Source organism: Lynx rufus, unplaced genomic scaffold (genome assembly GCF_022079265.1).
Source record: "Lynx rufus isolate CCGP_SWC_20201006 ecotype Redwood Valley unplaced genomic scaffold, mLynRuf1.p SCAF_16, whole genome shotgun sequence".
Taxonomy (NCBI): Eukaryota; Metazoa; Chordata; class Mammalia; order Carnivora; family Felidae; genus Lynx; species Lynx rufus.
The window spans coordinates 53,942,012-53,955,506 of record NW_025814830.1 but is presented as its reverse complement, the minus strand read 5'-3'; the positions used below and the strand labels follow the sequence as shown (position 1 = coordinate 53,955,506).

General features: G+C 56.3%; 1 protein-coding gene across 1 annotated transcript in view; it reads right to left on the bottom strand.

Annotated features, from left to right (window-relative positions):
* The window catches only part of CRISPLD2 (cysteine rich secretory protein LCCL domain containing 2), a 124,555-nt gene that overhangs the window by 4,150 nt on the left and 106,910 nt on the right, over window positions 1–13,495 (bottom strand). The window contains exons 15-16 of the transcript XR_006961922.1: window positions 6,826–6,934; window positions 1,672–1,832 (exon numbers count right to left, since the gene is read on the bottom strand). The gene's annotated coding sequence lies outside the window, so the exon portion shown is untranslated. The remainder of the gene's footprint in view (window positions 1–1,671; window positions 1,833–6,825; window positions 6,935–13,495) is intronic.

The following is a 13,495-nucleotide window of genomic DNA, read 5'->3' as shown; positions in this document are numbered from 1 at the left end:
TTCCCGTGAGACTCGGCAAGTGTGTGCAGGTCCGGTGTCCTCGCCGCCTCCAGCACCGCCCGTATGCGACGCGCGGCGGCCCCTGCCGGCCCCAGGCGCTTCGGTAGGTGGCGCGGGTCCTCGCACACTGTCGCTGTCTTCGGTAGTTGGCTTCTCCCTGGTTCCCGGCACCCGCGGCCCGGCAGGTGCCGTCACTCCCGCGGCGTTGGCCAAGCCCCCAAACGCTCCGGCGCCCTGACGGGCGGCCTGGGCCCTCGGCGCTGCCCTCGCGGACTTTGCCGCGTCCACACTTCACATCTGCTCCGGCGGGGCGCCTGGCGTCCCACTTCACTTGGTTGTGAGCATCCCTGCAGTGTTTCTGGTGGCCTTTGAAATAAAAACACTTTTTAAAAAATCCGTCTCGTGGATCCGGAGCCCCGGCGCCTACAGCCTCATTTGACAGACGTCGCATTTGTGCTCGAGGGAGCCACGGGCCCGTGAGCGGGGCGGCCGGGCCGGGCACTCCCACCGCCACAGAGGGAGGGAGGGCCCGCACCATCCCGTGAGGCGCCTGCTGGCATCCCAGACGGGTGGGAACACGGAGACACGGCCCTGAGCACAGACGCCGGGCCGGCGGCGACCCTCAGGCTCGCGTCCACGCAGGATTTTGCTGCCACGTGCCCCGTGTCCCTCCTCTGAGGGTGTGACGCTGACTCCGTCCACAGGAGTGTGACAGTGGGGTTAAGATGGAGAGGGAAAACATTATCCGAGTTAGAAAGGTGGCTAATCCCGTCTCCCATCGTACGTGAACTCGTTTCGGCCGCCTGAGCGGAGAAGAGCGTCCCGCGGGTGGCCCGGAGTGGCATTCCGACGCTCTCGATGAAAGGGTAAGTGGCCTACACTATGGACCGGGGACCAGATTTAAGACCGTCTCCAATTTGAGCAAAGACACCCCAAAGACACAAAGTGAAGATACGCTGCTACAGATCTGCGACTGGTTTCGCTTTGCTGTTTTAAAAGCTCGCTTATTTAGGGAGAGAGGGAGAGAGAGAATCCAGGCAGGCCCCACACTGCCCGCGCGGAGCCTGACGCGGGGCTCGACCTCACGAGCCTCGAGATCATGACCGGAGCCAAAATCAAGAGTCGGACGCGTCACCGACTGACGGAGCCACCCGGGCATGCCAGGTTTCGCTTTTGATCTGCCGGAGCAGGCAGGGCTCGGTTGCCAGGCCCGATGGGAAGGGCGAGGAGATGGTACACACAGCACATCTGCCGTCTGGGGCACGCTGCCGACTTTCCCTTCCCCTCCCCGCTCGCCCCCTGTATCCGCACCCCGATACCGTACGACAGCTCGAGATGGCACAACAAATGCTGCTAAACCAAGTAGGGTCCTGCGACGGGGTTTGTTCCTAGAGCTAACGGTGCCGTGTGTGTGCCCTGTTCCCTGTCACTAAGTCTCCCTCCGCCCCAGCCCGCCTCCCTGGTTACGGGGTGGTTCCTGCCTTGCCGCCCGCCCTGCTCCAGGAGCCTCGGCTTCTCCGGGGGTGCCACATAGCCGTCCCGAGACGCATGCGCTCAGGCTCCCCGCCCCCCGGGGTCCACATCTGGATGCCACAGCTGCCCCAGCACATTTCTCTGCCAGCTCCCTGAGAAGGTTCGAGGTTGTCAGCACATTAGCCTGTTTGCACATACCTGTATCCCACGGTCGTCTCGGCTGACGGGCGCCGTAAGCCAGACTGCGGGTTCCGATTCAGTCTTTGACCTGCTGAAGAGGGTCTGTGCCTCCTCGGATGGAACCCCATCTCCTCTGCTCAGGCTCACGCACCCCTTCTGTCTCAGGCACGTGCCTTTCACTTTAAAAAAAAAAAAGTTTTCTTTTAAGGTTTATTCATCTTTCAGAGACAGAGAGAGGCAAAGCATAAGTGGGGGAGCGGCAGAGAGAGAGGGAGACACAGAATCCGAAGGAGGATCCTGGCTCCGAGCGGTCAGCACAGAACCCGATGCGGGGCTCAAACTCACAAACTGCGAGACCATGACCTGAGCCGAAGTCGGACGCTCAACCGACTGAGCCACCCAGGCGCCTTTCACTTCTGGGGGCCGGGGGTGCTGTGCTGTGTTACGTCTTTGCGAACTTCATCCTGTCCACTTTGTTTTTCTCCTACAGATTGAATGTCGCACTGCCTAGACTGGTCCTCTGATTTTTTCTTACCGTCTATTCTTTGTTTCCTGGAAACATCCTTAACTTTGTCTCCTAGGTGGATGTTTTATTCAGGCAGTGGTAGTTTTAATATCCGAGAACCTTTTGTTTATCCTTTGTTCTTTTCTCCCTTTCTTCAAAAAAAAAAAAAAAAAAAAAAAAAACCACCCAGCTTTTTAAAAAACTGGTTTTAGATTTACAGCAAAACTGTGGGGAACGTTCGGTGGGTTTCCGAATGCCCTCGTTCCCCACTCCCGGCCCCCAGCAGAGGGCACCTCTGTTATAGTGGTGAGCCGACCCGGACGCTTCGTTTCACCCAAAGCCCGTAGTTCACATTCGGGCCCACTCTCAGTGTGAGCTCTGTGGGTTTGGAAAAACGTGTAAGGACAGGTGTGCACAGGTATCTTTACTGCCCTGAAGAAACCTCTGGGCCCCGCCTGTTCGTTCCTTCCCCTCCCCCCACCCGGCAGCCCCTCATCTTTACTGTCTTCATAGCTTTGTCTTCCAGAAAGCGTCGTGTCGTTGGGCTCAGACCAGACGCACAGACCATTCAGATTGGCTTCTGTCACTTAGTGATGAGCATACGCGTTTCCTCCGTGACTTTTTGTGGCTCAGGACCTCATTTCTTTTTAGTGTGGAGTGAGAACTTCGTTGCCTGGGTGTGCCGCAGTTAATTTAGCCACCCACCTCTGGAAGGGCATCTTGGTCGCCGCCCAGCTCCGGCAGTTACGAGGGAAGCTGCTACAGACATCCGTGTGCGGGTTTCTGTGTAGACCTAAGTTCTCACCCCGTGTCTTCTGCCTGGAGTTGTGCAGTCGAATCCATTTTGAGTTGAGTTTTGTGTAGGTGGGAAGGTAAGGGTCCAATTTTCATTCTTCTGCATGTAGATCTCCAATTTTCCCACCACCACCATTTGTTGAAGAGACTGTCCTCTCCCCATTATGCGCTTTTAGCACCCTTGTCAAAGATCAGCTGACCATAAATGCCTGGGTTTATCTCTAGGCTCTGTTCCGTTCCGTCGGGCTGTATGTTTGTGCTTATGCTATTACCATACTGTTTTGATTACTGTGGCTTTGTAATATATTTTGAAGTGAGGAAGTGTGATACTGCAGCTTTATTCTTTGTTCTCATGATTGATTTGGCTATTTGTCATCTTTTCGTAGTTCTAGATGAAGTTTTAAATTATTTTTCTATTTCTTTAAAAAATGCCATTGGGACTTTGACAGGGATCATTTTGAATCTGTAGATCAATTTGGGTAGTGTGGACATTTTAATGATCCAATCCATGAACATGGGATGTATTTCCATTTGTGTCTTTAACTTCTTTCACCAATATTTTAGTAGTTTATACAAAGTTCTCCTTATAAGTTTATCCCCAGGTACTGTATTCTTTTCGGTGTAAGTGGAATTGTTTTCGGAATACCCTCTTCAGGTAGTTTGTTGTTAGTGTATACGTATGTGACTGATTTTTTGCATGTTGATTTTATATCTTGCAACTTCTATTACATTTGTTTCTTAGTTTTAACAGTCTTTTTGTTTTGCTTTATTTTTTGTAGAATCTTTAGTGTTTTCAATATATAGGATTAGGTCATCTGCAGACAGGGACAGTTTTATTTCTTCCTTTCCAATTTGGATGCATTTTACTTCTTTTTTGTGTTTAAGTGCTCTGGTTAGGATTTCCAGTACGATACTAAGAGTGGTGAAATGGGCATCCTTGTTCCTGATTTTTACTGCTGAGTGTGATGTTAGCTGTAGACTTTTCACACATATATTATGTTGAGGTACGTTCTATTTATAGTTGAGCTTTTTTTTTTTTTTTTAATCATGGAAGGGTGCTGAATTTTGCCAGATACCTTTTCTTCATCTGTTGAGACGAGTGTGAGATCCTTATGCTTTATTCTGTTAACGTGGCGAATCATATGAATTGATTTTTGTTTGTTGAACCACCTGTGTGTTCCAGGGATGACTACCGCTTGGTTGTGGCGTGGGATTCTTTTAATCTGCTATCGGATTTGGTTGGCTGTTGTTTTGTTGAGGATTTTTGCATGTCCTCTCATAAGAGATACTGGTCCGTGGTTTTCCTGCAGCGTCTGTGTCTGGCTGTGGTGTCAGGGTAATGCTGGCCCCGTAAAATGAGTTTGGAAGTGTTTCCTCCTTTTCGGTTTTTCCGAAGAGTCTGAGAAGGACGGGCATTAATTCTCTCTTAAATATTTGGTAGAGTTCACTAGGGAAGCCGTCTGGTCCTGGACTTCTCTGTGTTGGGGGGGGGGGTTTGATTACTGATTCAATTTCAGTATTATTTACAGGACTGTAAAGACTTAATAAAATCAGAAACGAAGGAGGAGACATCACAACCAATGCCACAGAAATAAAAACGGCCACAGGGGACTACTATAAGCAATCATATGGCGCCTCACTGGACACCGAGAAGAGAGCGCCTTGCCAGAAACGTACAGCCTATCAAGACCGAGTCACGAAGAAACAGCATAGCACTCAGAACCGACAAGGACAAGTGCCGGGGGTGTGTGCGGGGAACAGGACGCTCTGCGTGAGTGTTCCGGGGTGCAGCCGTGTTCATGGCACATATTTTGAGGAAGGATTTTTTTGGGAGGAGGAACTTGAGACCTCAAACTGATGAACAAGGAGCATTTCCACTAAAGGAAATGTTTGACTTCACCATACTTCGTCTTTCATTCCTCTTCTCATTTTGATGGTCATCCTTGGGGACGCCAAGGAGGGAGGAAGGTGGGGGCTCCTACCCAGCCCAACAGTTCCCAGGGGAACCCCAAACAGACAAGCACCCAAGCCTGCTGCAGGGCACATGAACCTCCGAGAGCCTGAAAGTGGCCGCAGGAACGTCTGCGAGGTGACGGGTCGGACGTGAACTTGGCCCCTGCACGTTTTCCGGGAAACACAAACACAGCAACTCCAGGAAAGACTGGACGAGCGCAGAGGTCCACGGTGACGTCACTCGATCCCACGGACGAGACTCGCTATCGCCACTGTCACGCTGCCTCCCTTCTCGTGTCTGCCAACCCAGATCCTAGAGGTACCCGGCCCGTCGTGCAGCCGTCTCTCTCGGGACCGAGTTGGGCAGTGGGCGCTCTGCTGCGTGGATGAGATTTTCTTTGGTGCCGGCACATCCCAACGAGATGATGAGATGGGAGCAGGCTTGTACGTTCACTTAGGACCCTCGTGCCCCTTGGGTTCTTCTTAACAGTGGTCCCACGCGTGGGCCCTTGGGTGCAGAAGCTCAGTAAACACAGCATTATCCTGACTTCACGGTCAGGCTCGGCCGTGTCACGGGCACGACCTACAAGGTGGCGCGCCAGCTCTGAAATCCCTTCTGTGACAAGCTCCTAACGTGGGGCGACCGAACGCGACGTGCCCCTTGGCCACGGGAAGGCATGCGTGTGTGTGCGAGGACACTACCCACGTACAGCGGCTGGCCCTCTGAAAACCCAGTGGCTTGTCTTCACCTGGCCAGTAGAATTTGCACGAGTTCTGAGAGGAGCTCCCAGTGCAAGGTTTAATAATAACGATGCCCAGGACACCATTTCGACATTTGCAGTTTCCAAGATGCCCTCCTGGACCTGATCGCATCTCAGTACAACCTTGAGGCAGATAACACTGTGCACATTTCATACACCAAAAGACCGAGGCTCCCTGAGGTTACAGAAGGTCCTCACTAGGGAGGGAAAGAGGAGGATCCCACATGGCCATTCTGGCTAGAATCATCTAGTTCTCCTCTGTTTTTATTTTTCTAAGTACTGAGTTTAAAAAGTAATAAAAATATCTTCTTTGTTTTTTATTTGTGTTAGAGAGAGAGAGAGAGAGAGAGACAAAGCATGAGTGGGGGAGGGGCGGAGAGCGAGTGAGAGAGAATCCCAAGCAGGCTCCTCACGGTCAGCGCAGAGCCCAACACGGGGCTTGAACTCACGAAACCACGAGATCACGACCTGAGCTGAAACCGAGAGTCCGACGCTTAACCGACTTGACCACTCAGGCGCCCATAAAAAAACCCTTTCTGAATAAACAAATCGAAAACAGTAACACGAATTGCATCTTTCACCGAGGTTATTTCAGTAATATTTTTAGCACACACTTCTGAACTGCAGAATATAGCCTCAAAACGCCATGGTTGTTTCCAGGCTGCATCACGGCCCCGCGACCCCCCTGTGCGCTCGAGCGACGCCCGTCCACGTCCCCGTGACCCCTTCCCTCCAGAGAAGCCTTTGTGTTGGTCCCCGCACGTGTGCAGGTGCTGGGGCCCGACCCGGGATTTCTGGGCTCTGCTCCCATATTCAGACCTCACACCTTAACATTCCCTGGCTCAGACTCCAGACCCACGTGGTCTTTTCTCTGTGAGTTTAACGCAAATCCTGGGGAGGGTGGGGGCGGGGGGGGGGGGGCAGAGCTGGGTCAATGGCCAGGACACGGCCACCACAGCCTTCATCAAAGCCTGCAGGAGTCAGCTGCGGAGAGAGGGCACCTGGGGAGAGGGAGGGCACTCCGGCCCCAAGGGTCCCAGGCGGCGAGTCGAGAGGCTGCTCCGGGACCCACGGGTGGCTCCCGGTGGCCATTTATGTCTAACGTTAACAGCAGCGACTTCATAATCATGTGAGAAGCTGGCTGACTTCCCAACTCACCTGGTCATCCGGAAGCAGCTGACAGAACTCCAGGAGCACCAACTTCTGCCGCTTACGTCACCTTGGTGGCCGGGTCCCTGTGCGGGCGGCCAGCCCAGGGGAGGGAGCGCTGAAAGGGAAAGGGGTCGGCTCTCAGCGTGGTATCAGCATCATGCCACCAGAGGGCACCACCAGACCACAGATGTCCCCGTGCCGCGCAGACCACAGACTCCTACCCGGGGCTCTTTCAGGCCTGTGGTCCACACACGCTTATGAACACCTAACGCCTACTGTGTGCCAGTGAGGCCTCTGCCCTCAGGAGACACCAGTATGACAAAGAGAATACACAGTTATATACTGTGACTCGTGCTATAAAAGAACAGCAAGGAGAGGGAACATCAGGATGGACATCACGGAGAGTGAGAAATCAGGTAAGGGCCAGGGAGAGAACAGCCATGCAAAGGCCCTGGGGCAGGGAAAGGCTGGTTTACTGCAGTCTATCCACTAGGTTAGTGAGAGTTCCGTCTCTTTGACATCAACCCGGAATGGGAGCTGCTTAACACCAGAGAATGCTGGGGCGGGAGGAGCTGCTGGAGGCCCACATGGCCCAGCCTGCTGGGCTCACAGAAGGGGCCCGGGGGCTGACAGATGCCCACACGAACGGTCGCCGGCCAGGGGAGGCAGAGGCTCAGCCAAAGCAGGTTTCCTAAACAGGCTAGCCGTCTGCAGACAGGCCTCTGAAGACGAGGGACTTCAGACACCTTCCTCCGGGGTGGGCAGCCAGGGTCCTCGGTGGGCACACCGAGGGCAGTGGGCGCAGGGCTGACGTCTGCCGTGGAAAGCAGGGGACGGGGGCCGAGCAGCCAGGAGGGGTCTGTGCACGGCTTTTCTCCGACCTCAGTCTAGGTCAGACCCCGTCATCTGGGCAGCAGGGGCAGCGGCCTGCTGGGTGACCTGGGTAGCCTGCCGGCGAGGGGCTCCATTCGACAGCCCGACGGCCCGGTGACCAGGTGGCGCCCGTGAGGGTCCCCGCTCCACGGGCGGATTGGCTCCGAGTGGCAGTGGAATGTGGCGGAAAGAGCCTCCCAGATGCGGCTACGGTTCCCATCCCTGCCACCTTCCAGCCGCGTGGCCTGGGGCGCCGCCTTCCCCTCCGTGCCTCAGTGTCCTCGTCTGTGAGATGATGGCTAACGGTTCTGCCTCGTGGGGTCTGCGGGGGGACTGGAGCCACGGGGCTGGCCGCGACGCCTGTGTGTGGCAGGTACTCGAGAAACGTAGTGCCCGCTACGGGGTGGGGGCTTCGCGGCCACGCAAGACCTCACGCCCGCCCGCCGTGCAGCGGGCGGTTGGGTTCCTCGTCCGTCTCTTTCGCCCTTTTCTTGGTTTTTCCGGACTAACCCTGTGTTCTCGCCTGAGATGGTCTTGCGGGCTTTTTTTTTTTTTTTTTCTTTTTTTAAACAAATAAAAACTCAAGCAGCTCGACAAAACCGAGTCCGTTTACAACAAAGTCCCACCAGAGCAGACGTTTAAACAGGCCACGGCTTAGGTCTCGAGAAGCCAGAAGCATCTCGATGTTCGCCCGGGCCTTTCTCCGCTGGGGGTTCTTTTCCACCCGCCCTCCCTTCTCCCAGCAGAGCCCGAGGAGGTGGGGGCGGCCGTCCAGGCGCTGGACCAGGGGTGGGCACTCTGCCCCCGGCTGCGGGAGACGCTGCGGGCCGGTGCTCGACCCGGATGTGGCCCCGGGGCTTTGGTAAAATACCTTGAGTGAGTCTCACGCGTACAAATCAGGAGAGCTCACCTGGAAATGCAGAGTCACGGCTTCCCTGGGTCCCGGTTCCTACCTGGCCAACCTAGCTGGCAGCCGCTCCCCTAAATGCACACGCGCCCGGGACAGCATTTAAATTGTTTTTATTTTTATTTTTTAAAGTGAGCTCTGGGGGCGCCTGGGTGGCGCAGTCGGTTAAGCGTCCGACTTCAGCCAGGTCACGATCTCACGGTCCGTGAGTTCGAGCCCCGCGTCGGGCTCTGGGCTGATGGCTCAGAGCCTGGAGCCTGTTTCCGATTCTGTGTCTCCCTCTCCCTCTGCCCCTCGCCCGTTCATGCTCTGTCTCTCTCTGCCCCAAAAATAAATAAACGTTGAAAAAAAAATAAATAAATAAAGTGAGCTCTGTGCACAGTGTGGGGCTCGAACTCACGACCCCGAGACCAGGTCGCATGCTCTGCCGACTGAGGCAGCAACGGCTTGTTTTTCTTTTGAAATAACGTATCGAGGCAAAGTTCGCGTGACATAAAACTAACCGTTTTAAAGTCAGCAGTCGAGTGGCATTCCGTGCCCTCCGAGCGTTGGGCACCCCCACCCCGGGAAGCCCCGCGCCCGTCAGCTGCCGCGCCACTCCTCCCCCGCTGGGACCACCCATCCGCTTTGCCTCTGTGGGTTTGCGCCTGCTGGACGCTTCTTATAGACGCAGTCGCACAAGTACGGTCGCCTCCCTTCACGTGGCACGTCTTCAGGGGCCACCCGCGTCATAGCCCGGGTCACAGCTCCGTCCCCTGCCTCGACACGCGTCTACCCCCGGGAGCCCAGCCCCTGTCCCCACCCCACCGAGACTGCTGGCTCCCTGCAGCCCCAAGGGCCACTCACGCTAGCAGCTGGCATCCTCTCCAGGAGCACGGGCCCAGACGGCCGGCCACAGAGTGACGTCCTGGCCGGTCCCTGCCCGGACATTCACGCCCATGTCTGTGTGCACGCGTGCGTTACGCGACGGCCACATAACTGTCGGGCACTTGGCTGTTTTTCACTCGATGGTGTATCTTGGAGATCATGCCACACCTACGCAGAGACCCCCACCTTGTTCCCTGCTGCACAGGGTTCCACTGCACGGCTGCCACACCTACGTGGGGAGGGAGGTCCCCGACCCTCCACCACCGTGACCCTCGGGTGTGGGCCAGCCCTGCCTGCGCTCCCACACCCAGCCTGGCCGAGCCCTGGGCCCCATGCTGGATGGGAGAGGGAGGTCAGAGATGTCCTCTGGTTTCCTGGCCTCTAACCTCCCAGGACCAACGCCTGACGGCATTTGTACCTCACGGACGGGGGGAGATGCCTATTAATTGAATGAATGAAAAAGTGAATGGCTCCTTCTCATTGTTTAAGGCCTAGATCAGATGTCACCTCCTCCAGGAAGCCTTCCCAGGGTCTTGGCCCTTCCTCTCGGCCCGCAGGCCCCTACGCTCGGCACAGCACGTAAGCCCACTGGTTGTGGCCGATGGGTGCGGTGTCGGCGGCCACCACACTGGCCTCCACTGGTCCTGGTATCTTCCAGGGGTGGGCAGGACCCCAGCACAGAGCTAGGGGTGAACGGAGAGGCAACGATGCCCGGTACGCAGCCAGGGGATGAACGGACGGGGAAATTCACATCTGTCGTCATCAGCGCCACATCTAAGCACAACGAACAGTTTCTAGGTGCCCCCAGCTCTGCAGTCACACCCATTTTGCAGACGAGGAAGCTGAGGCTTTGAGAGATTCAGCATCTTGCGTGATGCCACACGGTTCCTAAGCGGAAGCCCGGCTGACCCGCTGACCACATCTCTCCGGCTCTTCCCCACCCTCCTGTCGGGGCTGGAAGGGACCACAGGAGCAGAGTGTGCTGGGGAGGCTGGGTGGTGAGCCGAGGTTCAGGGGGAGGCGGGAAACACGACCCACGTCCTGGCCCTCTCCGGGGCGCCGGCGTGGAGCACGAGGACAAGGGGGAAAGAGGTGACCCCGTGGCCGCGTTGTGTTTGCACACACTCTGTATAAGAACCAAGGCTGGGGACCCAGCCCCCAAGGAGACCCGCCGGACCGTCCTCAAAGCCATTCCCCCACCCCGGGCGCCTCCTGAGGCTGGGGCCGCCATATTGGCCCCAAAGTCCAGGTCATGATCTGCCCCCCTCACCGCTCCTTTGGGGACAGTGGGAGGGAGGAACCCGTGCACTGAAGGGAGACTGGGGATGTCAAAGGGCTTTGGCTAAAAGAGGAGAAGCAAAGGGGAGCCAGGAGCTCGTAAGATGATGCGCACGCACAAGTACGTCTACACGACGGGTCCCCCCCCCCCCAATTAGAGGATGTCTTCGCCCACTCAGCTTCCTCCTCGTCCTCCCTGCCTGCCAGAGTTCTGTTGTTCCCAGGCTGGTTCCAGGTTTTAGGCAGAACTGGGGGGAAATAGAGGGAACCAGGACCTACAGAGGCAGGAGAACCCAGGTGAGGGTTCTCCCCCTTATTGTGGAGACTCCAGACCCTAGAGAAAAGCGATGGGAAAACCAGCAAAACCGGGGAGAGGAGGCCTATCTTCATCATCGGGCAGGGTTGAGGCCGGGGAGGGGAGTGCAAGGCCAAACACAAAAGCTGGATTTGGGGGGTGAGGTCTGGGGTCGCTGCAGGGGGGTAAGGGAGTCGTGGAGAAGCAGCTGCAGGATTTGGGAACCCTAATGGTGGGTTAAGAAGCGGATTCCCTTAGGGGCTCAGTCAGTTAAGCGTCGGACCTCAGCTCAGGTCATGATCTCACGGTTTGTGAGTTCAAGGCCCGCATTGGGCACTCTGCTGTCGGCACGCAGCCCGCTTCAGATCCTCTGTCCCAACCCCTCCCCGTCCCCCCCCCCCCCGCCCCTCCCCTGCTTGCTCGCTCACTCTCAAAAATAAACATTAAATTTTTTTTTAAAGTAGATCCCCTTAATGTTTCTAGGGCGTTGCAAGTACAACTCCAGATTCCTTGTGGATCACACTTGCCTGCAATGCCGTCCAGACTGTGCTATCTGGAACCCCAGCTCGTACTAGGGTCACATCCACAAAGCCCATCTCACAACGAAGAAATAACGTAATCCTTCACAGCTCGGAGAGGCTGGGGGTGTCATCATCCCACATCTAAGATGACAGAACGGAGGCACAAGGAGGTCACGTGTGTGGCCCAAGCTCACGGAGCTAGAAAGGGGCCAGACCGGGATAAACCCCGTGTTCTCCGGACCCCAAACGCTGACCTCTTTTCTCTACCCAGCTCTGCCCCTGGGGAACGATCCTATGACACCGAATCGTCTCTCTCTCTCTCAGAGTTCAGTGTTTGGGGCCAAACCTGAGTGAGGTTTGCTGCTTCCTCTGAAAAGGTTGGCCTGACCTCAGGGCGCCAATGCCCGGCCACCGGCAAGAATCCCCCCGTTGGTGGGGACGGGCTAGCGGGCAGGCTTTTCTGGACACAATTCGGTAGAGACTCAGATGACCCAACAGACACTCTGGCTGACTTCTGTGGTCGAGACACACGGGACAATTGCAAGGTGTCAAGGGTGGCAATGCCCAGCGTTGGCACGGAAGAGTGGGGGATGGGCTCCTCCAGTCTGTGCTGGTGGGAGTTTAAACGTGTACCACTTTTTGGAGAGCCGGCTCGACGCTGTGAATCCAATGACTTCAAAAACACGAGGTCTTTGACTCGGCAGCTCCACCTCGAGAAAACACAGCCCCAGGAAATAACCCTGCGCGAGGTAATCATTCTCCTTCACGCATCCGTGGGCCTCAGACGGAGGGCCCCGCGTGGCCGGTGGAGTTCGCATCTGACTGCTCGACTAGAACAATTTTCTCCCACGGGCTGGCTGTGCTGCCCCCCAAATGGGACGGCATGGTGGCTGCTTTTAAAAATAGCACCTAATGAGGCATACGAATTTCTGTTTATGTCGTGGGGCTCGGCTTCCCATTCCAGAAGCCACAGGGTTTTCAGTCCGGAGCGGACCTTAGGGATTTTCGAGTCCAACACTTCCCAAAGCGTTATCGCCTGAGAGGGCAAGTTAAAGGGCGGGTGAGATGCTTTTGGGGAGCGAATGATCACGGGTGACAGGAAAGTGGAACCTGTTCTTCCCTGCAGGACTTCTCAGGGCCTTTGCCATACGGTGGGCACTGCAGGCAGAGGGAGGGTGCGGTGTTTCCGAGCCATGTTTGGCCGCTGCCTTCATCTTCTGGGGGCTGCTGTGACAAAGGACCAAGAGCTGGGGGTCCTGAAGCAAAGGACGTGTTCTCTCACAGCTCTGGTGGCCGCGGGCCCGAGATGAAGGCCTCGGCGGGGCCGAGCTCCCTCTCACGGCCCCAGGGGACGATCGGTTCTTGGTGGCCCGAGGCCACCAAATTTCCTCTTCCTACAAGGACCCCACATCTTTGCAGCAGGGCCCACCCCACCCTAGTACGACCACCTCTAAACTTGACATCTGCTAAGACTCTATTTCCAAATAAGGTCACGTGTTACAGGTGGCCACGAGTGGTCGGGCCAACTGTTCACCCCGACACAGACGGAAAGCCCTCTTAGCCTTCTAAGCTGGGGAGGCACAGGAACACCCCCTGACCTGCCTCATTGGGACGGAACGTAGGGGCGGTGAGGGGGAGGGGCACAGGGACAGCAGCGGGGAGCCCCCGGTGAGTTCCAGGCGAGAGGAGATGTGGCTCGGGCCAGGAGGAGGCAGGTGCAGGTCGGGGGAAGTGGCTGGCCCTTGGGCTGCATTTTGAACACCCAGCATCTGAACGTGTGACCCCAGAAAATGAGGCATCCGGGGGTAGGGGCCCGAGACGTCAGAATGACAGAGGTGCCCTCAGGGGGGACAGCCAGCTGGTTACCAGACAGTTTCGGGAGGTCTGTTTTGCCACCAGCGACGAGCCGGTCCCCCAGTATAGCCGTCAGCCCCA